The following is a 27,500-nucleotide window of genomic DNA, read 5'->3' on the forward strand; positions in this document are numbered from 1 at the left end:
GGGTAAAATGGCAAGAAAACGAAAACGATAAGAAAGGGGGGAGCCGTTCATAAGGCATCCCTCCTCCCCGTTTCGAAAGCGTGCCCTGCGCCGCTCACGGCGCCATCTGTATTCCTTGTAGCGATACACGAGGTGCTACAGATACTGTATGTAGGGAGGGGTCCTACTATCCTTTTCACTCATATTTATTTTGAAAAGGAGCAGGGCGGGTCCATCAGGACGACATGGCTATCTTACCCAAAAATAGATTTTTCGCTTCGCTCAAAATCCGTTTTTTTGGGCTCAAGCCATGTCGTCCTGATGGAAGTATACCAGAGCATTACTGTATCTGTGGATTCTCAATACGTGCCGTACTCCTCAAGAATGTTTCTTAGTCAACTCGACTGACAGACCTAAGATGTTACCGTTATACATCTTTTCACTAATCATAAGCCATGAGAGTGCTTCCTGCCCCCTACAGGGAGGAGTCCTACTAGACTCTAGAAACGAACGAAGAGTACATATACCTATGTATGAATCACTCGCTAGCCAGTACCATATAGTGGTCTCACTCTATATGAAGCGAAGTCTTACGGGACTACCGTATCCAAAAGAAAAAGTCCCGACCAGCACCCTGGTCGAAGTAAAAATAGACAAAAGGTTATATCTGCGTAGGATTAAACTTGCTACTACCACCGTCCTCAGAAAGGGGTGGAGTCCTTATTGCTAAGGAAAGTATAAGCCAGTATAATCCAGGCTTTGCATTAAGGAATAGGCTATTATAGATATCCCCGATTAATATACATAGGCTAAATGCTCAAAAAACAATATGAAATCAGAAATATAGGTGAAGGAGACGCAAGGTTCCCGAGAACAAGTTTATTGAGAAACAATAAATAGGTATGGTCACCATAAATATGTACATATGCTATGTGGATGACCAACAATTTTCACAAGTACTGTAGTGCATGGATGAATGATTATCTGAAAGAAAACATATGTGTCACTTACACATACCCCGGTATCAAACTTAACGTCCATGTTACTACTTTGTTGACAATAGCGTTGGCAAACGCTTGGCACCCTGTCTGTACTTATGTTACCATCACCATCACGTTGGAACAGTCACTGTGGGCTCTGAGAGCCTACACTACCAGTTATATCAACATATATAACTAACTATTCACCCAAGAATCCAAGTCCCAAATGATTCCGCTGTTCCTCGCAGAGTTAAACAGCAGGGTTAACGACGCAACCAACTGCTACCACAGACCTCTTTAGCTGCTCCACTTGCTTAGCATAGTGGCGAAAGAATACCCTGGAAGACTTCCAGCCAGTGTATGAACGAAGGTGTTCAAAATCCATAAAATTAAAGAAGTTTAAAGATGAAGCAACTTTCCTCGGATCATGACCTGCGGGTGAACTGTCAGGATCCGCTCTGCGAATAAAATATGTAATTTTCGCCCTAAGTTGATTTAAAGATAAATTCGAGCCCGATGTTTCTCCTCTGAATAGTTGGCCCCCATGGAAGTCTGAAGTTCTACGAAGATAGACCTTAAGGCATTCTACGGGACATAGAGATGCATCTTCTTTCAGAGGGCAGATTCTCCAGGGACCCCACCTGTTGGTGGGCAACTCGTTCTTAGCGAGAAACGTAGGGTCCGGAAACAGGTTCAGTTCTCCCCCATCCAGGAACTGAACTCGGCCCTCCTCTCTCGAGAGGGCCACAATCTCACTAACTCTGGCCCCAGAAGCAAGGGCAAAAAGGAAGATCACTTTTTGAGTCAGGTCCTTCAACGCACATTCCTCATTATCTAGTAATGAGGCAAAATGAAGGACTTTGTCTAATGACCATGAAATAGGCTTTGGAGGAGCTGATGGTCTAAGCCTAGCACAGGCCTTTGGGATCTTATTAAACATTTCGTTAGCGAGGTCTACCTGGAAGGCATATAGAATGGGTCTTGTTAGAGCTGACTTACATGTAGAAATTGTGTTCGCCGCCAGCCCCTGTCCGTGGAGGTGAATGAAGAAGGATAGGCAGAACTCCGTAGAGATCTCGTGCGGGTTCTTATCTTTGACAAAGGCTACCCATTTCTTCCATGCAGATTCGTACTGCCTCCTAGTAGACTTACACTTGTATTCTTCCAGGAAGTCGATACTATCTTTCGAGATTCCGAACCGTTTCTTCACCGCTAGGGAGAGAAAATCATGAGCTGCAGGGTTCGGGTCTTCTGTAATGAAGCGAAGACAGTCGACTTCTGGACTTGCTGGGACAGAACTGGGTCCGGGAGCGGTAGGAACTTCAGTCGTAGTTCCAGAGCCAGAGGGAACCATACACTGTTCGGCCACTTGTGGGCCACTATTGCTGCTACTCCCTTGAAGGATCTCATTTTGTTGAGGACCCTCAACATCAGATTATGAGGGGGAAACAGGTAGATCCTGGACCATCTGTTCCAATCGAGGGACATCGCATCTATTGCTTCTGCCGCGGGGTCCACATATGGGGACACATATTTCGGCAGCTTCTTGTTGTCCTTCGTCGCGAAGAGGTCTATCTGCAGTTCTGGGACTTGACTCAAGATGAAAGAGAATGATCCTGCGTCTAGGGACCATTCTGTCTCTATCGGTGTTACCCTGGATAGAGCGTCCGCGGTCACATTCCGGACTCCTTGAAGGTGAACTGCTGACAGGTGCCACTTCTTCTTCTCCGCCAGTCGGAATATGGCTAACATCACCTGGTTGAGAGGTGGGGATCTCGATCCCCGCCGATTCAGACATTTCACAACCACCTCGCTGTCCAGTACCAACCTTACGTGGATCGAGTGACGTGGGGATACTTTCTTCAGGGTCAGAAGTACTGCCATAGCTTCTAGAAAGTTTATGTGAAAGGTCCCAAATAGCTTGGACCAGATTCCTTGCACTTTTTTCCGATGGGAGTGACCCCCCCACCCTACCTTTGAGGCGTCTGTGTGGATTGTCACTGACGGGGGGGGTGGCTGAAGAGGTAGAGACCTCTTTAGACGACTGGCTTGAGACCACGGTCTGAGAAGAGAACGTAGCCGAAGTGGGACCGGTCTCTTTACGTCCCTTCGCTCTTTCGATGCAAAGGTTCTCCATACTCCCGCTGCATCTTTTAGCTGTGCTCTTAGCACAGGGTCTGTTACTGATGCAAACTGAAGAGAGCCCAAAACCCTCTCTTGTTCGCGTCTTGATATCCTCTCGGAACCTAGAAGTCTCCTGACAGACCCTGCTATTTCCTTCCTCTTTGACATCGGGATGGAAAGACGGTGTGACACTAGATCCCAGTGAATTCCCAACCACTGGAACCTCTGAGCTGGAGAAAGACGAGACTTCTTTCTGTTGATCATGAAGCCTAGATATTCCAGGAACTGAATCACTTGTAGGGAAGCTTGCAAGCATTCTGCTCTGGATGCTGCCCACACCAACCAATCGTCCAGGTAGGCTACTACCTGGAACCCTTTTAGGCGTAACTGTTTGAGAGCTGCGCTCGCAAGCTTCGTAAAGATCCTTGGGGCTATGTTTAGTCCGAAGGGCATCGCCCTGAAAGCGTAAAGTTTTTGTTGTAGCTTGAATCCTAGGTAGGGGGAGAGACGACGACTTATTGGAACGCGCCAATATGCGTCTGACAAGTCGATGGAGACGGTATATGCCCTCTTGGGCAGTAAGGCCCTTATGTGTTGTAACGTTAGCATTTTGAACTTGTGGTTCACTATGAACTTGTTGAGTGGTGACAAGTCCAGAATGACTCTGAGTTTCCCCGAGTCTTTCTTGGGAACACAAAACAGCCTCCCTTGGAACTTGATGGACTTTACCCTCCTGATCACCTTTTTCTCCAACAGATCTTGGATGTACTCCTCCAAAACGGGGGTGGAGTGTTGGAAAAATTGAGGGCACAGGGGCGGAGTACTGTACCAACTCCAACCCAGTCCATTTTTGAGAAGGCTGTGGGCCCAGGGATCGAAGGTCCAGCGATCCCGGAAATACTGAAGTCTCCCACCTACCGGCGACACTTCACTTTGACTGTCCTGCAGTCTTGCCTCCCTGGCCGCGACCACCTCTGAATCCTCGTCCCCTAGAGGGGCGTCTTGATGACCCTCTAGCTGCTCCTCTGGGTCTTGCACGAAACGTGGTCGACTGTCCCTCGAACACGGGATTGAATGCAGGGGAAGCTGATGACATTGCTTGGGGAACCCATTGGAAGGTGGTCGGGGTCTGGGCTACCAGTTGTGGAACCGGAGGCAAAGCTGGCTGTTGCTGCTGTGGTCTTTGCTGTTTGAAGGACTTGGCTGGACGGGAGGAAAACCTTGACTTCTTCGCCTTTCCTTTCGGCTGAGGGCCCTCATCCGGAGAAGACTTCCTCTTAAGGGACAGGCCCCACTTCAGGAGAAGATTGCGGTTCTCAGTGGCAGCCTTGTCCACGATCTCTTTGACCACGTCCTTGGGAAAGAGATCCTTACCCCAGATGTTAGATGAAATTAGCCTCTTGGGTTCGTGCCTCACTGTGGCCGAGGCAAACACAAACTCCCTACAGGCTCTCCTTGCTTTCACAAAGCAATAGAGGTCCTTGGTTACTGTGGCCAGATGGATTTTGGCCATAACCATGAACATCTCTGGCATCTTGGGGTCGCTAGCCATCGTCTCCATGTTGGTCTGGAGAGACATCGAGGCTGCCAGGCGCTCCTTTGTGTCCAATTCCCTCCGAAGAAGGAATTCCGACAACTTGGGAAGGTTTTCGCCGAACTGCTGTCCTGCAATGTCGGCGTCTAACTTCCCAACCGATAAAGTAAGGTGCACCTCCTTCCAGTCCTTGTTATCCATTGGCAATGCCAGCGATAGAGGTTTACATTCCTCCAAAGACGGGCACGGCTTGCCAGCTTCAACTGCCTTGATGACGGCCGCAAACCCCTTTTGCATAAAGGGGAAGGCCCTAGCTGGGGAGGATACAAAGAAGGGGTGTTTCTTGCTCAAGGCGGCAACCTTCGAGTTTGAGAACCCCCTCTCCTTTAAAGCAGCTGTCAAGGTGGCTTGAGCCTTGGAGTGATCTAGGATAATCACTTCCTTTGGTTCCGTCTCCTCCTTCGAAGCCGGCTCCTTCTTCAAACGGACATAGCAGTCCGGGTAGGCCCCTCTACTGGGCCAGAATTCCACCTCCTCAAGGGGAACTGAACCCAGTTTCTCCGACATGACGATCTTCCCAATCGTCATCGGCATGTGCTCGGCATATCTCCACGGGTTGGCATCCGAGCACAGAGGAAGGTCCTTAACGTTGAGCCTCTTTGGAGGTCCACGTGATGCTGTGATCTTCTGCATCTGGAGCTCCAAAGTAGCGGCCTTCTGATTATTCTCCCTCTGCATCTGTTGGATCATACCAACGATGGAAGAGAGAGCCTGTCCAAGCTCTGCTGGAAGAGCGGACGAGGTAGAGGGGATAGGTTCAGGGACCTGAACCGGCACGTCTGATGAAACGGGAACCTCTTCCTCCACAGCAATAGGATCTCGATCTTGCTCCTCGCCCTCTGCGAGGAGATCCTGCTCCGCACGATCAGACAAGTCGGACATCTTGTCGTCCAACTGGATGTCCTGCAAGGCGTCAGCGACATCCTCCTCCACTGGGATCTGGATCAGAGGGATCTCCGGCCGAGGCTGGGGAACAACAGCATCAGGGGAAGCCTTGGGGAAAAGGTATGCCCTCATCTTCTCGTTAGGAAGATAAGGTCCAGTGGTGTTTTTCTGAAAACCCCTTACCCATACATGAAGCCTCTCCCTCGCTGCATCTCTTGACTCCGCCGACCTAGGGGATTCAAAAGCCTCTGATAGCAGGTTAGTACATACAGCACATACCTGCGGATCCCAGTAACGATGTTCATCATTGGAGGCTGCACAAGTTGCGTGCCTCCTACACGAGGTATGTCCGCAAAAGTTCTTACTGCGGACATTGCAGAAGACACTATCACACTTCGGATGCTCCTCCTGTAAAAGAAGAAAAATTTCCATGAATATCAAGTGAATTTTAATTCACATGTAACAAATGAGTATTCAACAAAAGAATAAGGGAAAGACACCTACTTGTGAAACCCACACAAACACCTGTGGAAGCCCACCGGCCAAGTCACATAGTTAGTCTTTACTAGAATAACCAGAGAACGTATTTCCAAAAGAAATTAGGTGTAGCTCACACCTAAGGTAAAATAATACCATTCTGGCCAGGAATAAAAGAATTATCTTTTATCCTTGTAAGGCGACACCAGGTGATTATACCAGTAACACAAGTAAGATAGAAAAGACAGTGTTGTAACCTACTACATCATGAACTCCCTTGGTTGAATATACCACCAAGAGAGGACTGATACAGTACCTGAGGGTGGTGTGCCAGCCGGCTATTGCCGCTCAGCACCCCCCCCCCCTTGTTTTCGAAAGGTAGATCTCAAGTACACAACATCAGATCACCTTTATTGGGGAGAACTCCAGAACCCATGCCTGAACCGGCCGGCAGTGGTTGCCAGACCGTAGCCACCCGGTTTGCACTGAGTTGCAGGCCATCATACTTAGTGGCCGGCTGACTGGGCAGTGTCGCGGGCCGGCCGGCAGCAGCAAACAAACCCTGCCGGCCAGCCCCCACACACTAGGCAGCACTCGGCTGCCGGCCCCACTTGTAGTGGCCGGCAGATGAGCAACAGACCGGCCGGCAAAGGCACACACCCAACGCCGACCGACAGCAAGAGAGAACTGGAGAACACCCCTCCCCACCGACAGCCGGCCTGTAGGCCGGCAGACGGCAAGGACAACACATACTAAGACAAAAGAGTGAGTGCCGGGTTAAGAGACTATAAGTCTCTGAGCCCGGCACCCGAAAGAGTGCCGAAAGGAAGGGGAAGACACTAAGTCAAGCTTCCTAACCGCTGCCTACTGAATTTTCAGACGGCAGCGATAGAGGGACCAAGAAAGGACCGGGCAGCACTCGCAGTAATGGTCTCTGCCGGTCGGCACACTTTGCCGGCCGACAGGAGACCACGTCAGTTCCTCATCCCAACCTAGGCTAGGCAAGGATGCAGACGACTGACACAATGAACGGAAAAAGAGAAGGGAAGGACAGAGGGTCCTATCCAACCTTACCTTGGTTAAGGGTCATTCCAAACTAAGACAGTTCATCTCAGTAGAGAAAGACCCGAGAGGGAGGCCGGCACTACTGGCTGCCTCCCACGAACCACGGCAAGGAAGGAATTGCCTTTCCAGAAAAGGGAACATATCCCGAGACCGGAACGGCAAGGACAGTCTGATGAGTCACCGAGTAAAGGGATCACTACTGGAACCCAACAAGGTGGACTAAGGGGGGAACCCTTAGTGCCCGAGTCAATCGGCAAGGGAGACTCTGCCCCATGCCAGACAAACCGGGCTCAGACTAAACACTGTTGTACTGTCACCCTCTGAACCAATACTGTTGGAACGGGAAGGTACAGTACTACCCCAGCATAGATATATTTGAAGATTAATTCAAATAAACCACTAGAGTTAAGCCTAAGGCTTAAACAGAGGGAAAGGGTTTGCCCCTTCCCCTAAGAGAAGGGAGCAAACGGGGAACAGATAATATAATGACCTAAGACAACCTAGCCTAGGCACTAAGAGAATCGATTACCTAATTCACCGAAACTCACATCAATACTATCTTGGAAGGTACTCGAAAAGGACTAATATGTATAACGTTGCCTAACGCTTAAAGCAATAATTTCACATTTGGAAGACTAATTATCATGCAGGAAGTACATAGACCAACAACTAGCCTACGAAGACTAGTGTTGGTAGCCTTGGTAATTTCGCCAGGCACATTACTATCGCATCATAACAGAATTCCTAAATAAGCTAAGTAGCTAATATTTAAGCGCAAAGGGGGCTGGGAACGTCGCTCTTGCTAACAAATAAATCCTATTCTAGCGAGCGACAGCATCCATGATGCCTCCAGCAGGCAACAGCTCTTGTATCAAAGATAACTCTTTTAATAACTTTAATTTTAACCAAGAGCCTACATTTATACATAAAAGAAATAATACTCAACTTATCCGAGGCAGAAGAAGTTGGAGAAAGCATTATTAACGAGAAAATTCCAAGATTAGGTAGTAAACAGGGAAAATACACCGAGTCGTAGAGCTACGCAAAAAGGAATACAGATGGCGCCGTGAGCGGCGCAGGGCACGCTTTCGAAACGGGGAGGAGGGATGCCTTATGAACGGCTCCCCCCTTTCTTATCGTTTTCGTTTTCTTGCCATTTTACCCCTACGAAGTGTTAACTCTATTCGGGGTATAGATTGCTATGAGGCGTGTCAAGAATACGTCCACTGATATTTACGATATCCCTAAGGTCTTTTTTAGGGATACTCGCTCCAGGAGTTAGAATTCTGGGTACCTGAAGGTAAATTCTCTGGGAATATCGCTGTAGTTGTAATATACCCTAGGAAGCTGCCTTTAAGGAACTTCCATCAGGACGACATGGCTTGAGCCCAAAAATATATATATATATATATATATATATATATATATATATATATATATATATATATATATATATATATATATTTATATATATATATATATATATATATATATATATATATATATATATATATATATATATATATATATATATATATATATATATATATATATGTGTGTGTGTGTGTGTATGTGTGTGTGTGTTTATATGTATGCATTTATGTATGTCTAATTATATATGGAAATATATATATATATATATATATATATATATATATATATATATATATATATATATATATATATATATATATATATATGTATGTATATATATATATATATATATATATATATATATATATATATATATATATATATATATATATATATATATATATATATATATATATATATATATATATATATATACGATATATAAATATATATATATATATATATATATATATATATATATATATATATATATATATATATATATATATATATATATATATTTATATATATATATACATATATATATATGTACAGTATATATATATATATACATGTATATATATACATATATTTATATATATATATATACTGTACATATATATATATGTACAGTATATCCCTCGTGAAAGGGATATCGCGACATATCAGAGGACGTATTCTTGACACGCCACATGGCAATCTGCACCCCGAACAGAGATTTCGTCTCGCAGGGGGCAATTGGCAAGAATTGAATTTGGGAAAGAAAATGGGGGAGCCGCTCCCAAGGCTCCCTATCTCCCGTTTCTTAAGCGTGCCTGGCGCCAATCCTGGCGCCATCTGTATTCCTTGTAGCGTACACGAGGTGCTACGGATACTGTATGTAGGGAGGGGTCCTACAGCCCTTTCTTAGAAAGGCAAGGGCGGGTCCATCAGGACGACATGGCCATCTCACCCAAAAATAGATTTTTCGCTTCGCTCAAAATCCGTTTTTTGGGCTCAAGCCATGTCGTCCTGATGGAAGTATACCAGAGCATTACTGTATCTGTGGATTCTCCGAACGTGCCGTACTCCCCGGAGGTAATTTTTCCCTGTCGACTAGACCTAGAGACCTAAGATGTTACCGTTATACATCTTTTCAACTAACTCTAAACCATGTTAGAGCTTCCTGCCCCCTACAGGGAAGTGTCTTACTAGACTCTGGAAAAGTCTCGAAGAGTACATATACCTATGTATGAATGCCAGGCAAGCTAATATAGTGGTCTCGCCCTATATTAAGTAAAGCATAGTTTGTAAAGAACCACTACTTCAATATGAAATATCGACCAGTTCTCCGCACAATACTTGTATTGGACAAGGGTTTATATCCGCATAGGAGGAAACTAGTAAAACCGCCATCGTCCCCTTATGGGACGGGGTTCTCCCGTTAAGGGAAAGCATAAACCCATGCAACATAGCTTGCATAAAGGAACAATTCTATTAGAATTATCCCAGATAAGGTACATAGAATGAATGTTCAATTAAACCAATAAATTGACACAGGTGAAGGAGACGCAAGGTTCTCAAGAACAAGTTCATTGACAGACAATAAACAGACAGGTTAACCACAAATATATATATATATATATATATATATATATATATATATATATATATATATATATATATATATATATATATATATATATATATATATATATATATATATATAAGAAGAGGATAACCCAAAACTTTAAGCATAAGTATGATAGTAAACAGAACTTGTTTATCTGAAAGAAAAAACATTAAATGCCACTTTTAAGATGCCGAGGTATCAAAGTCATAAAAGTCTGTATTACAAATCAATGACATTAGCGTTAGAAACGCTCGGCACACATGTCTGCACTTATGCTAGGTTCACCTTTGGAAATGGAACAGTCTACATGGGCAACTCAGTGCCCTCACTTAGTTTGTAGTACAGTATGTAACTACACACTCACCCTGGAATTAATCGTCCCAATTAAAACCACTGTTCCTCGCAGAGTTAAACAGTAGGGTTAACAACGCAACCCACTGCTACCAGAGATCTCTTTAGTTCCTCTACTTGCTTCGCATAGTGGCGAAGGAACACTCTGGAAGACTTCCAGCCAGTATATGAACGGAGAAGTTCAAAATCCATACAATTAAAGAAATTTAAGGATGAGGCAACTTTCCTCGGATCGTGACCTGCGGGTGTACTCTCAGGATCCACTCTGCGAATAAAATATGTGATTTTCGCTCTGAGTTGATTCAGAGATAAATTTGAGCCTGATGTTTCTCCCCTGATTAGTTGACCACCCTTGAAGTCTGAAGTTCTATGAAGATAGACCTTTAGGCATTCTACTGGACATAGAGATGCATCTTCTTTCAGAGGGCAGATTCTCCAGGGACCCCACCTGTTGATGGGTAACTCATTCTTGGCGAGAAACGTAGGATCCGGAAACAGGTTCAGTTCTCCCCCATCCAGGAACTGAACACAATCGGCCTCTCTCGAGAGGGCTACAATCTCACTAACCCTGGCCCCGGACGCGAGTGCAAATAGGAAAATAACTTTTTGTGTCAAATCCTTTAACGCACACTCTTCATTGCTCAACAGAGAAGCGAAATGAAGAACTTTGTCTAAAGACCATGAAATGGCCTTTGGAGGTGCTGAAGGTCTGAGCCTAGCGCAGGCTTTCGGAACTTTATTAAAGAACTCGTTACCTAGGTCGACCTGGAAGGCATATAGAATGGGTCTTGTCAAAGCAGACTTACACGCTGAAATCATGTTAGCTGCCAATCCTTGACCATGGAGGTGGATGAAGAAAGATAAGCAGAAGTCTGTCAAGATCTCCTGCGGATTCTTCGCCTTGATAAAGGCCACCCATTTTCTCCAAGATGACTCATATTGCCTTCTAGTAGATTTGCACTTATATTCCTCTAGGAAGTCTATGCTGGCTTTCGAGATCCTGAAACGCTTTCTCACCGCTAAGGAGAGAAAATCATGAGCTGCAGGGTCTGGGTTTTCTGTAATGAAGCGCAGACAGTCGACTTCTGGACTCGCTGGGTCAGAACTGGATCTGGTAGCGGTACAAACTTCAGCTGTAGTTCCAATGCCAAGGGGAACCACACGCTGTTCGGCCACTTGTGGGCTACTATTGCCGCTACCCCCTTGAAGGATCTCAGTTTGTTGAGGACCCTCAACAGAAGGTTGTGAGGAGGGAGCAGATAAATCCTGGACCCTCTGTTCCAGTTGAGGGACATCACGTCCACTGCTTCCGCTAAGGGGTCCTCGTACGGGGACACGTACAGGGGCAACTTCTTGTTGTCTTTCGTCATAAAGAGGTCTATCTGCAGTTCTGGGACTTGATTCAGAATGAAGGAGAATGATCCTGCGTCTAAGGACCATTCCAACTCTATCGGTGTGAACCTGGATAGAGCGTCCGCTGTCACATTGCGGACTCCTTGAAGGTGAACTACCGACAGGTACCACTTCTTCTTTTCCCCCAATCGGAAGATGGCCAACATCACCAGGTTGAGAGGTGGTGACCTCGATCCTTGTTGATTCAAGCATCTCACAACTACCTCGCTGTCCATCACCAACCTTATGTGGATCGAGTGACGCGGGGAAACTTTCTTTAAGGTAAGGAGCACTGCCATAGCTTCTAGAGAGTTTATGTGAAAGGTCTTGAATAGCTTGGACCAAGTCCCCTGGACTTTTTTCCGATGAGAGTGACCTCCCCATCCCTCCTTCGAGGCGTCTGAGTGAATCGTCACCGACGGGGGAGGTGGCTGAAGGAGAACCGACTTCTTTAGATGTCTGGCTTGGGACCAAGGCCTGAGAAGAGTACGTAGCCAAAGCGGAACTGGTCTTCTCAGATCTCTTCGCACGTTTGATGCATAACTTCTCCAAATTCCGGTTGCATCCTTTAGCTGTGCTCTTAGCACTGGGTCTGTCACCGAAGCAAACTGGAGAGAGCTCAGTACCCTCTCCTGTTCGCGTCTTGATATCCTTTCGGAATCTAGAAGTCTCTTGACAGAACCTGCTATCTCCTTCCTTTTCTTCGCCGGGATGGAGAAACGGTGTGACAAAAGGTCCCAGTGGATTCCCAGCCACTGGAACTTTTGAGATGGAGAAAGTCGAGACTTTTTTCTGTTGATCTTGAAACCTAGGTACTCTAGGAACTGGATCACTTGACTGGAAGCTTGCAAGCATTCTGTCTCGGATGCTGCCCACACCAACCAGTCGTCCAGGTAGGCTACTACCTGAATTCCCTTTAGGCGTAATTGTTTGAGAGCTACGCTCGCAAGCTTCGTAAAAATCCTTGGGGCTATGTTTAGCCCGAATAGCATGGCTCTGAAGGCGTATAGTCTTCGTTGTAGCCTGAACCCTAGGTAGGGGGAGAGTCGACGGTTGATTGGAATGTGCCAATAGGCGTCTGGCAAGTCTATAGAGACGCAATATGCCCTCTTGGGCAGTAAGGTCCTTATGTGTTGCAGTGTTAGCATCTTGAATTTGCAATACACTATGAACTTGTTGAGTGGCGACAAGTCCAGAATGACTCTGAGCTTTTCCGAGTCTTTCTTGGTAACACAAAACAGCCTCCCTTGGAATTTGATGGACTTCACCTTTCGGATCACATTTTTCTCCAACAGTTCTTGAACGTACTCCTCCAGAACGGGGGTGGAGTGTTGGAAAACCCGAAGGACCGGGGGTGGAGTGCTGTACCAGCTCCAGCCCAGTCCATTCTTGAGTAGGCTGTGGGCCCAGGGATCGAAGGTCCACCGATCCCGAAATTTCAGAAGTCTCCCTCCTACCGGTATCATTCCACTTGGACTGCCGTCCCGAGGTCTTGCCTCCCTGACCACGACCACCCCTGAATCCCCTTCCCCTTGAGGGGCGCCCAGACGAGCCTCTGGCTGCCCCTCTAGGCTTTGCTCGAAAGGAAGTAGACTGCCCTTCGAACGATGGGGTGAATGCCGTGGACTGTGTCGACACGGCCTGGGGTACCCACTGAAAAGTGGTCGGGGTTTGTTCCACGATCTGGGTCACTGGAGGCAATGGCAATTGCAGTTGCTGTTGCTGTCTAAAAGGCTTGGCTGCCCGAGACGGTAGCCTAGTCCTCATAGTCTTCCTTTTTGGTTGAGGACCCTCATCCGGGGAAGACTTTCTTTTGATAGCCAGGCCCCACTTCTGGAGAAGGTTTCTATTCTCCAAGGCGGCCTTATCAACTACTTCTTTGACCAAATCGGTAGGGAAAAGGTCTTCGCCCCAAATGTTGGAGGAGATTAGTTTCCTTGGCTCGTGCCTCACCGTAGCCGAGGTGAACACGAACACCCTACAAGCTCTCCTCGCCTTGACGAAGCCATAAAGGTCCTTCGTCACTGTGGCCAGATGAGTCTTGGCCACCACCATGAACATTTCATGGACCTTGGGGTCACTTGCCATCGTCTCAAGAGTAGTCTGAAGAGACATTGAGGCAGCCAGTCTTTCTTTTGTCTCGAACTCTCTCTGCAAGAGAAACTCAGACAGCTTAGGGAGGTCCTCGCCGAACTGACGTCTGGCCATATCAGCCTCCAACTTCCCAACTGAGAACGTAAGATGGACGTCCTTCCAGTCTTTGTGGTCCATAGGTAGGGCCAGCGACAAGGGTTTACACTCCTCCAGGGAGGGGCAAGGCTTGTCGGCCTCGACTGCTTTTAGTACAGCCGCAAACCCTTCCTGTAAAAAGGGGAAGGCTCTAGCAGGAGAGGACACAAAGGAAGGGAGCTTCTTGCTCAATGCAGCTACCTTTGAGTTAGAGAAGCCCCTCTCTTTCAACGAGGATGAAAGCAGAGCTTGAGCCTTAGTATGGTCCATCACTATGACCTCCTTCGGCTCTGTCTCCTCTTTTGAAGCTGGTTCCTTCCTCAGCCAGACACATGGTTTAGCATCTGAGCACAAGGGAAGGTCTTTCACATTGAGCCTTTTCTGGGGCCCATGTGATTCTGCAAGGCTCTGCATCCGCAGTTCCATTGCAGCCGCCTTCTCCTGATTCTCCTTCTGCATCTGTTGGATCATTCCAACAATGGAGGAGAGGGCCTGTCCCAGCTCTACTGGGAGACCGGCCAATGTTGAGGGAATAGGCTCCGGGATCTGAACCGGAGTAGCCGACACCTCGTCGACCTCTTCCTCTACGACGTGTGGGGCTTGAACTTCACCCTGGGCTTCTGCCAGGAGGTCTTCCTCCAGACGCTCGTCCACGACAGACATCCTGTCATCTAACTGGATGTCTTGCATAGCGACCAAGACTTCAGCATCCACCTGGATCTGAACTTGGGGGATCTCCTCTTGAGGCTGGGGAATCACTGCATCAGCTGATGCCTTAGGGAAAAGATACGCCCTCATCTTCTCACTTGGAAGATAAGGTCCAGAGGTGTTCTTCTGGAAGCCCCTTACCCAGGTACGAAGCTTCTCCCATGCTATATCCCTTGATTCCGCTATCCTAGGGGAATCAAAGGCCTCCGTAATTAGATTAATGCACACAGTACATACCTGAGGGTCCCAATACCGGAGATCACCCTTGGAGACAGCACATGCTGCGTGTCTCCTACCAAACTAATGTCCGCAGAGGCTCTTGCTGCGGACGTTGCAGAAGACACTTCCGCACTTCGGAGGGTCTTTCTGTAAAGAGAAGAAATTTCCATGAGTATCAAGTGAACTATGTATCACTGGATATGCATAGTATAGCATAACAATTCAGAAAGGAAAGACACAGACTTGTGTATCCTTCACAACCAATTGCTGCAGCCTTCTAGATAATAAAATCAAATGGTTAATCTCTTCTAGAGTAACCAATGCAAAGTTTCCAGAGGAAACAGGTGGAGCTCACACCTAAGCAATGATTTTAAAATCCTGGATAATAGACAGGAAAGAACTCACTTTCCTATCTGTAGGGCAACAGCAAAGGACTTGTGCAAGAAAACACAAAAGTGTTAGAACACACAGTGCTGTACCAAAACCCATACTATAGTTTTCTTCTTACAGTATATGTTATACTGAAGAATACTGGTACAGTATAGGAGGTCACGTGCCGGCCGGCACTTGCCGGCCGGCACACGCCATAACTAGCTTTAAAGTATACTACTTAACAGCTATAAGGCGGCAGAACGCTGGTTCAAATGCATGTGCCGGCCGGCAACAGCCAATGCCGGCCGGCAATGACTGCCGTCCGGCAACTACACAAGGTAGTACCCAGCTGCCGGCCACACTCTTGGTGACCGGCAGACAAGGGCTGACATTAGCCGGCCGGCAAAGGTACAGGACCGATGACAGCCGGCAGCAAAAGAACCAGAGGACTACAACCGCCCGGCTTCGGTACAGCACTAGAAGAAAACCAGAATGGATGCCGGGATAAGAGTGTACACTACCTCCAAGCCCGGTAATCCGAAAGAGTGCAAATAAGGAAGGGGAGAATCTAATTCAGGCTTCCTGACCAATGCCGTCTGACTCTGCAGGCCGGCATGGATGAGGGACCAAGGGAGGTCCGGGCAGCACTCAAAGCAGAAGACCCTTGCCGGCCGGCAGCTCTGCCGGCCGGCAAGGGACTGAGTCAATTCCACATTCTAACCTATTCTAGGTCCAGATGTAGAATGACGTACAGTACTGTAATGGCTAGGCCATTACGGAGATAGAGGGGGAAGGGACAAAAGAGGGTCCTACCAACCTTGCTTTAGTGACGGATCACCAGCAGCCAAGAAACTCATCTTAGCCTAAGGGAGATCCAAGGGGGGAGGCCAGCAATACTTGCCAGCTCCCAGAGCACCAAAGCAAGGAAGGTGTTGCTACTCCTAGGGAAAGAAGCTTATCCTCCCCCGAGAACAGCAACAAGGACTAGTCTGGTAGATCAAAAAAGAAGGAATCATATCCACAGAAACCTTCGGTAGTGACCTGAGGAGGCTAAGCCACCTTTGTCTGTGTCAGGCCAGCGAGGGAGACTCTACCCCAAGCCAGACAAACACAGACTCAGACTAAAAAACTCTGTTGTTCTGTCCCTCTTTGAACCAGATTTACTGGAACAGGAAGGGACAGTAACACCCCAGTATAGTTTTATCGAAAATTAATTCAGATAAACCACTTAGGGATAAGCCCAAGGCTTAAACAGAGGGAAAGGGATTGCATACCTTCTCCGAAGAAAAGAAAGCAACCGGGAAGTTTGAGAAAGTAAACTAAGGCTCCATAAGCAACTTAGCCTAGGCACCAAGAGAATTGATTACCTAAATCACCGAAACTCACTCGTATACTATCTTGGAAATATTCCACACAATCTTAAATGTATAAAACATAGCCTAAAGCTTCAATAAAATTTTAATACACTCGGAAAAACCAAAATCATGCATGAAGTACTAGGACCAAACGACTAGGCTACATGGCCTAGCGTAGGCCAGAATGGCGAATACTTCGCCAAAATAATACTAAGCACGAAAGGAAATCCTATGTAATGCTAAATAGCTAAAATTTATTAAAGCAAAACAACCGGGAATGTCGCTCTGACTAGCTAAACTTATACCTAGCGAGCGACAGCGTCCATGACGCCTCTGGTAGGCTACGGCTCTTGTAACAAAGATTAATCCTATTAATCACTCAAAAATTTACCAAGAGCCTACATTTATACATAAAAGACATGATACTCAACTTATCAGAGGCCGACGAAGTAGGAGAAGCCATGAAAAGCAGAATAAATCCAAGATTTGCGAGAAACACAGGAAAAAACACCGAGTTGTTGAGCTACGCAAAAAGGAATACAGATTTCGCCAGGATTGGCGCCAGGCACGCTTACGAAACGGGAGATAGGGAGCCTTGGGAGCGGCTCCCCCTTTTTCTTTCCCGAATTCGTTTCTTGCCAATTGCCCTCTACGAGACGAAATCTCTGTTCGGGGTGCAGATTGCCATGTGACGTGTCAAGAATACGTCCTCTGATATGTCGCGATATCCTTTTCACGAGGGATATTCGCTCCAGGAGTTAGAATTCTGGTACCTTAAGGTAAATTCTCTGGGAATATCGCCGTAGTTGTAATATACCCTAGGAAGCTACCCTATAGGAACTTCCATCAGGACGACATGGCTTGAGCCCAAAAAAAAAAAATATATATATATATATATATAACGGATTTTGAGCGAAGCGAAAAATCTATTTTTGGGTAAGATAGCCATGTCGTCCTGATGGAAGTTCCTTAAAGGCAGCTTCCTAGGGTATATTACAACTACGGCGATATTCCCAGAGAATTTACCTTCAGGTACCCAGAATTCTAACTCCTGGAGCGAGTATCCCTAAAAAGACCTTAGGGATATCGTAAATATCAGTGGACGTATTCTTGACACGCCTCATAGCAATCTATACCCCGAATAGAGTTAACACTTCGTAGGGGTAAAATGGCAAGAAAACGAAAACGATAAGAAAGGGGGGAGCCGTTCATAAGGCATCCCTCCTCCCCGTTTCGAAAGCGTGCCCTGCGCCGCTCACGGCGCCATCTGTATTCCTTGTAGCGATACACGAGGTGCTACAGATACTGTATGTAGGGAGGGGTCCTACTATCCTTTTCACTCTTATTTATTTATTTTATTTTGAAAAGGAGCAGGGCGGGTCCATCAGGACGACATGGCTATCTTACCCAAAAATAGATTTTTCGCTTCGCTCAAAATCCGTTTTTTGGGCTCAAGCCATGTCGTCCTGATGGAAGTATACCAGAGCATTACTGTATCTGTGGATTCTCAATACGTGCCGTACTCCTCAAGAATGTTTCTTAGTCAACTCGACTGACAGACCTAAGATGTTACCGTTATACATCTTTTCACTAATCATAAGCCATGAGAGTGCTTCCTGCCCCCTACAGGGAGGAGTCCTACTAGACTCTAGAAACGAACGAAGAGTACATATACCTATGTATGAATCACTCGCCAGCCAGTACCATATAGTGGTCTCACTCTATATGAAGTAAAGCGAAGTCTTACGGGACTACAGTATCCAAAAGAAAAAGTCCCGACCAGCACCCTGGTCGAAGTAAAATTAGACAAAAGGTTATATCTGCGTAGGATTAAACTTGCTGCTACCACCATCCTCAGAAAGGGGTGGAGTCCTTATTGCTAAGGAAAGTATAAACCAGTATAATCCAGGCTTTGCATTAAGGAATAGGCTATTATAGATATCCCCGATTAATATACATAGGCTAAATGCTCAAAAAACAATTTGAAATCAAAAATAGGTGAAGGAGACGCAAGGTTCCCGAGAACAAGTTTATTGAGAAACAATAAATAGACATGGTCACCATAAATATGTACATATGCTTTGTGGATGACCAACAATTTACACAAGTACTGTAGTGCATGGATGAATGATTATCTGAAAGAAAACATATGTGTCACTTACACATACCCCGGTATCAAACTTAACGTCCATGTTACTACTTTGCTGACAATAGCGTTGGCAAACGCTTGGCACACCTGTCTGTACTTGTGCTACCATCACCATAACGTTGGAACAGTCACTGTGGGCTCTGAGAGCCTTCACTACCAGTTATATCAACGCATATAACTAACCATTCACCCAAGAATCCAAGCCCCAAATGATTCCGCTGTTCCTCGCAGAGTTAAACAGCAGGGTTAACGACGCAACCAACTGCTACCACAGACCTCTTTAGCTGCTCCACTTGCTTAGCATAGTGGCGAAAGAATACCCTGGAAGACTTCCAGCCAGTGTATGAACGAAGGTGTTCAAAATCCATAAAGTTAAAGAAGTTTAAGGATGAAGCAACTTTCCTCGGATCATGACCTGCGGGTGAACTGTCAGGATCCGCTCTGCGAATAAAATATGTAATTTTCGCCCTAAGCTGATTTAAAGATAAATTCGAGCCCGATGTTTCTCCTCTGAATAGTTGGCCCCCATGGAAGTCTGAAGTTCTACGAAGATAGACCTTAAGGCATTCTACGGGACATAGAGATGCATCTTCTTTCAGAGGGCAGATTCTCCAGGGACCCCACCTGTTGGTGGGCAACTCGTTCTTAGCGAGAAACGTAGGGTCCGGAAACAGGTTCAGTTCTCCCCCATCCAGGAACTGAACTCGGCCCTCCTCTCTCGAGAGGGCCACAATCTCACTAACTCTGGCCCCAGAAGCAAGGGCAAAAAAAGGAAGATCACTTTTTGAGTCAGGTCCTTCAACGCACATTCCTCATTATCTAGTAATGAGGCAAAATGAAGGACTTTGTCTAACGACCATGAAATAGGCTTTGGAGGAGCTGATGGTCTAAGCCTAGCACAGGCCTTTGGGATCTTATTAAACATCTCGTTAGCGAGGTCTACCTGGAAGGCATATAGAATGGGTCTTGTTAGAGCTGACTTACATGTAGAAATTGTGTTCGCCGCCAGCCCCTGTCCGTGGAGGTGAATGAAGAAGGATAGGCAGAACTCCGTAGAGATCTCGTGCGGGTTCTTATCTTTGACAAAGGCTACCCATTTCTTCCATGCAGATTCGTACTGCCTCCTAGTAGACTTACACTTGTATTCTTCCAGGAAGTCGATACTATCTTTCGAGATTCCGAACCGTTTCTTCACCGCTAGGGAGAGAAAATCATGAGCTGCAGGGTTCGGGTCTTCTGTAATGAAGCGAAGACAGTCGACTTCTGGACTTGCTGGGACAGAACTGGGTCCGGGAGTGGTAGAAACCTCAGTCGTAGTTCCAGAGCTAGAGGGAACCATACACTGTTCGGCCACTTGTGGGCCACTATTGCTGCTACTCCCTTGAAGGATCTCAGTTTGTTGAGGACCCTCAACATCAGATTGTGAGGGGGAAACAGGTAGATCCTGGACCATCTGTTCCAATCGAGGGACATCGCATCTATTGCTTCTGCCGAGGGGTCCACGTATGGGGACACATATTTCGGCAGCTTCTTGTTGTCCTTCGTCGCGAAGAGGTCTATCTGCAGTTCTGGGACTTGTCTCAAGATGAAAGAGAATGATCCTGCGTCTAGGGACCATTCTGTCTCTATCGGTGTAACCCTGGATAGAGCGTCCGCGGTCACATTCCGGACTCCTTGAAGGTGAACTGCTGACAGGTGCCACTTCTTCTTCTCCGCCAGTCGGAATATGGCTAACATTACCTGGTTGAGAGGTGGGGATCTCGATCCCCGCCGATTCAGACATTTCACAACCACCTCGCTGTCCAGTACCAACCTTACGTGGATCGAGTGACGTGGGGATACTTTCTTCAGGGTAAGAAGTACTGCCATAGCTTCTAGAAAGTTTATGTGAAAGGTCCCAAATAGCTTGGACCAGATCCCTTGCACTTTTTTCCGATGGGAATGACCCCCCCACCCTACCTTTGAGGGGTCTGTGTGGATTGTCACTGACGGGGGGGGGGGGGGGTGGCTGAAGAGGTAGAGACCTCTTTAGACGACTGGCTTGAGACCACGGTCTGAGAAGAGAACGTAGTCGAAGTGAGACCGGTCTCTTCAAGTCCCTTCGCTCTTTCGATGCAAAGGTTCTCCAAACTCCCGCTGCATCTTTTAACTGTGCTCTTAGCACTGGGTCTGTTACTGATGCAAACTGAAGAGAGCCCAAAACCCTCTCTTGTTCGCGTCTTGATATCCTCTCGGAACCTAGAAGTCTCCTGACAGACCCCGCTATTTCCTTCCTCTTTGACATCGGGATGGAAAGACGGTGTGACACTAGATCCCAGTGAATTCCCAACCACTGGAACCTCTGAGCTGGAGAAAGACGAGACTTCTTTCTGTTGATCATGAAGCCTAGATATTCCAGGAACTGAATCACTTGTAGGGAAGCTTGCAAGCATTCTGCTCTGGATGCTGCCCACACCAACCAATCGTCCAGGTAGGCTACTACCTGGAACCCTTTTAGGCGTAACTGTTTGAGAGCTGCGCTCGCAAGCTTCGTAAAGATCCTTGGGGCTATGTTTAGTCCGAAGGGCATCGCCCTGAAAGCGTAAAGTTTTTGTTGTAGCTTGAATCCTAGGTAGGGGGAGAGACGACGACTTATTGGAACGTGCCAATATGCGTCTGACAAATCGATGGAGACGGTATATGCCCTCTTGGGCAGTAAGGCCCTTATGTGTTGTAACGTTAACATCTTGAACTTGTGGTTCACTATGAACTTGTTGAGTGGTGACAAGTCCAGAATGACTCTGAGTTTCCCCGAGTCTTTCTTGGGAACACAAAACAGCCTCCCTTGGAACTTGATGGACTTTACCCTCCTGATCACCTTTTTCTCCAACAGATCTTGGATGTACTCCTCCAAAACGGGGGTGGAGTGTTGGAAAAATTGAGGGCACTGGGGCGGAGTACTGTACCAACTCCAACCCAGTCCATTTTTGAGAAGGCTGTGGGCCCAGGGATCGAAGGTCCAGCGATCCCGGAAATACTGAAGTCTCCCACCTACCGGCGACACTTCACTTTGACTGCCCTGCAGTCTTGCCTCCCTGGCCGCGACCACCTCTGAATCCTCGTCCCCTAGAGGGGCGTCTTGATGACCCTCTAGCTGCTCCTCTGGGTCTTGCACGAAACGTGGTCGACTGTCCCTCGAACACGGGATTGAATGCCGGGGAAGCTGATGACATGGCTTGGGGAACCCATTGGAAGGTGGTCGGGGTCTGGGCTACCAGTTGTGGAACCGGAGGCAAAGCTGGCTGCTGCTGCTGTTGTCTTTGCGGTTTGAAGGACTTGGCTGGACGGGAGGAAAACCTTGACTTCTTCGCCTTTCCTTTCGGCTGAGGGCCCTCATCCGGAGAAGACTTCCTCTTAAGGGACAGGCCCCACTTCAGGAGAAGATTGCGGTTCTCAGTGGCTGCCTTGTCCACGATCTCTTTGACCACGTCCTTGGGAAAGAGATCTTTACCCCAGATGCTGGATGAAATTAGCCTCTTGGGTTCATGCCTCACTGTGGCCAAGGCGAACACAAACTCCCTACAGGCCCTCCTTGCTTTAACAAAGCAATAGAGGTCCTTGGTTACTGTGGCCAGATGGATTTTGGCCATAACCATAAACATCTCTGGCATCTTGGGGTCGCTAGCCATCGTCTCCATGTTGGTCTGGAGAGACATCGAGGCTGCCAGGCGCTCCTTTGTGTCCAATTCCCTCCGTAGAAGGAATTCCGACAACTTGGGAAGGTTTTCGCCGAACTGCTGTCCTGCAATGTCGGCGTCCAACTTCCCAACCGAGAAAGTAAGGTGCACCTCCTTCCAGTCCTTATTGTCCATTGGCAATGCCAACGATAGAGGTTTACATTCCTCCAAAGACGGGCACGGCTTGCCAGCTTCAACCGCCTTGATGACGGCCGCAAACCCCTTTTGCATAAAGGGGAAGGCCCTAGCCGGGGAGGATACAAAGGAGGGGTGCTTCTTACTCAAAGCGGCAACCTTTGAGTTTGAGAACCCCCTCTCCTTTAAAGCAGCTGTCAAAGTGGCTTGAGCCTTGGAGTGATCCAGGATAATCACCTCCTTTGGTTCCGTCTCCTCCTTCGAAGCCGGCTCCTTCTTCAAACGGACATAGCAGTCCGGGTAGGCCCCTCTACTGGGCCAGAATTCCACCTCCTCAAGGGGAACTGAGCCCAGTTTCTCCGACATGACGATCTTCCCAATCGTCATCGGCATGTGCTCGGCATATCTCCACGGGTTGGCATCCGAGCACAGAGGAAGGTCCTTAACGTTGAGCTTCTTTGGAGGTCCACGTGATGCTGTGATCTTCTGCATCTGGAGCTCCAAAGTAGCGGCCTTCTGATTATTCTCCCTCTGCATCTGTTGGATCATACCAACGATGGAAGAGAGAGCCTGTCCAAGCTCTGCTGGAAGAGCGGACGAGGTAGAGGGGATAGGTTCAGGGACCTGAACCGGCACGTCTGATGATACGGGAACCTCTTCCTCCACGGCAATAGGATCTCGATCCTCCTCCTCGCCCTCTGCGAGGAGATCCTGCTCCGCACGATCGGACAAGTCAGACATCTTGTCGTCCAACTGGATGTCCTGCATGGCGTCAGCGACATCCTCCTCCACTGGAATCTGGATCAGAGGGATCTCCGGCCGAGGCTGGGGAACAACAGCATCAGGGGAAGCCTTGGGAAAAAGGTATGCCCTCATCTTCTCGTTAGGAAGATAAGGTCCAGTGGTGTTTTTCTGAAAACCCCTTACCCATAAGCGAAGCCTCTCCCTCGCTGCATCTCTTGACTCTGCCGACCTAGGGGATTCAAAAGCCTCTGATAGCAGGTTAGTACATACAGCACATACCTGCGGATCCCAGTAACGATGGTCATCATTGGAGGCTGCACAAGCCGCGTGCCTCCTACACGAGGCATGTCCGCAAAAGTTCTTACTGCGGACATTGCAGAAGACACTATCACACTTCGGATGCTCCTCCTGTAAAAGAAGAAAAATTTCCATGAATATCAAGTGAATTTCAATTCACATGTAACAAATGAGTATTCAACAAGAATAAGGGAAAGACACCTACTTGTGAAACCCACACAAACACCTGTGGAAGCCCACCAGCCAAGTCACATAGTTAGTCTTTACTAGAATAACCAGAGAACGTATTTCCAAAGGAAATTAGGTGTAGCTCACACCTAAGGTAAAATATTACCATTCCGGCCAGGGATAAAAGAATTATCTTTTATCCTTGTAAGGCGACACCAGGTGATTGTACCAGTAACACAAGTAAGATAGAAAAGACAGTGTTGTAACCTACTACATCATGAACTCCCTTGGTTGAATATACCACCAAGAGAGGACTGATACAGTACCTGAGGGTGGTGTGCCAGCCGGCTATTGCCGATCAGCACCCCCCCCCCCTGTTTTTCGAAAGGTAGATCTCAAGTACACAACATCAGATCACCTTTATTGGGGAGAACTCCAGATCCCATGCCTGAACCGGCCGGCAGTGGTTGCTGGACCGCAGCCACCCGGTTTGCACTGCGTTGCCGGCCATCATTCTTAGTGGCCGGCTGACTGGGCAGTGTCGCAGGCCAGCCGGCAGCAGTAAACAAACCCTGCCGGCTGGCCCCCACACTAGGCAGCGCTCGGCTGCCGGCCCCACTTGTAGTGGCCGGCAGATGAGCAAGAGACCGGCCGGCAAAGGTATACACCCAACGCCGACCGACAGCAAGAGAACTGGAGAACACCCCTCCCCACCGACGGCCGGCTTGTAGGCCGGCAGACGGCAAGGACAACACATACTAAGACAATAGAATGAGTGCCGGGTTAAGAGACTATGAGTCTCTGGGCCCGGCACCCGAAAGAGTGCCGAAAGGAAGGGGAGACACTAAGTCAAGCTTCCTAACCGCTGCCTACTGAATCTTCAGACGGCAGCGATGGAGGGACCAAGAAAGGACCGGGCCGCACTCGAAGTAATGGTCTCTGCCGGTCGGCACACTCTGCCGGCCGACAGGAGACCCCGCCAGTTCCTCATCCCAACCTAGGCTAGGCAAGGATGCAGACGACTGACACAAGGAACGGAAAAAAGAAGGGAAGGACAGAGGGTCCTATCCAACCTTACCTTGGTTAAGGGTCATTCCCAACTAAGACAGTTCATCTCAGTTAGAGAAAGACCCGAGAGGGAGGCCGGCACTACTGGCTGCCTCCCAAGAACCACGGCAAGGAAGGAATTGCCTTTCCAGAAAAGGGAACATATCCCGAGACCGGAACGGCAATAGGACAGTCTGATGAGTCACCGAGTAAAGGGATCACTACTGGAACCCAACAAGGTGGACCAAGGGGGTAACCCTTAATGCCCGAGTCAATCAGCAAGGGAGACTCTGCCCCATGCCAGACAAACCGGGCTCAGACTAAACACTGTTGTACTGTCCCCCTCTGAACCAATACAGTTGGAACGGGAAGGTACAGTACTACTCCAGCATAGATATATTTGAAGATTAATTCAAATAAACCACTAGAGTTAAGCCTAAGGCTTAAACAGAGGGAAAGGGTTTGCCCCTTCCCCGAAGAGAAGGGAGCAAACGGGGAACAGATAATATTATAATGACCTAAGACAACCTAGCCTAGGCACTAAGAGAATCGATTACCTAATTCACCGAAACTCACACCAATACTATCTTGGAAGGTACTCGAAAAGGACTTATATGTATAACGTTGCCTAACGCTTAAAGCAATAAATTCACATTTGGAAGACTAATTATCATGCAGGAAGTACATAGGCCAACAACTAGCCTACGAAGACTAGTGTTGGCAGCCTTGGCAAAACTTCGCCAGGCACACTACTATCGCATCATAACAGAATTCCTAAATAAGCTAAGTACCTAATATTTAAGCGCAAAGGGGCTGGGAACGTCGCTCTTGCTAACAAATAAATCCTATTCTAGCGAGCGACAGCATCCATGATGCCTCCAGCAGGCAACAGCTCTTGTATCAAAGATAACTCTTTTAATTACTTTAATTTTAACCAAGAGCCTACATTTATACATAAAAGAAATAGTACTCAACTTATCCGAGGCAGAAGAAGTTGGAGAAAGCATTATTAAGCGAGAAAATTCCAAGATTGGGTAGAAAACAGGGAAAACACACCGAGTCGTAGAGCTACGCAAAAAGGAATACAGATGGCGCCGTGAGCGGCGCAGGGCACGCTTTCGAAACGGGGAGGAGGGATGCCTTATGAACGGCTCCCCCCTTTCTTATCGTTTTCGTTTTCTTGCCATTTTACCCCTACGAAGTGTTAACTCTATTCGGGGTATAGATTGCCATGAGGCGTGTCAAGAATACGTCCACTGATATTTACGATATTCCTAAGGTCTTTTTAGGGATACTCGCTCCAGGAGTTAGAATTCTGGGTACCTGAAGGTAAATTCTCTGGGAATATCGCCGTAGTTGTAATATACCCTAGGAAGCTGCCTTTAAGGAACTTCCATCAGGACGACATGGCTTGAGCCCAAAAATATATATATATATATATATATATATGTACAGTATATATATATATATGTATATATATACTCTACATATATTTATATATATATATATATATATATATATATATATATATATATATATATATATATATATATATGATATATATATATATATATTTATATATATATATATATATATTATATATATATATATATATATATATATATATATTATATATATATATATATATATATATATATATATATATATACATACATATAGATATATATATATATATATATATATATATATATATATATATATATATATATATATATATATTATATACATACATATAGATACATATATATATATATATATATATATATATATATATATATATATATATATATATATATATATATATACATACATATAGATACATATATATATATATATATATATATATATATATATATATATATATATATATATATATATATATATATATATATATATATCGTCTTCAAGCATTTTCTTATACAGAAGAAAACACTCCCAACATTGAATACCCTCCATTTTGCTATTCACTTTAACACCCGTGTGTGGATCTCTCTCTCTCTCTCTCTCTCTCTCTCTCTCTCTCTCTCTCTCTCTCTCTCTCTCTCAAACAACGCCCTTATTAAAATACCTGATCCCCATAACTGTCTGGTAACGTTTACACCAACATGGTATTGCCGTCCAAGGGAATGTCCGAAAAGGGAAATCAAAGTTATCATTTTGTTAATGGTGAAGAATATGCTAATGTTTTTAATGTAATACCAATATTTAATGCCAAGAGAGAAAGGAGTGTAGGTGTGCAAAGACCTCTATTTCTCCTTGAATAACTTTTACAACCATTTGTGGTTAACCTAAATGACTATTTATTTAGCTGTTCGAATGCCATCTCTACTACATAATTTCGAGTCTACTATACAGAAATGGAAATCATTTGAATACCCCTCTATCTCTTATATAGACTACATACATAAATATATGAGATTTTTCATGAGGTAAGTTTGTGTTTTTATATATTTATTATCTATATTGGTCCAGTTTCCATAATTGAAGCCTGGTAGTTATTTTCCGGG

This window comes from Palaemon carinicauda, chromosome 2 (assembly GCF_036898095.1).
Source record: "Palaemon carinicauda isolate YSFRI2023 chromosome 2, ASM3689809v2, whole genome shotgun sequence".
In the NCBI taxonomy this organism is placed as follows: Eukaryota; Metazoa; Arthropoda; class Malacostraca; order Decapoda; family Palaemonidae; genus Palaemon; species Palaemon carinicauda.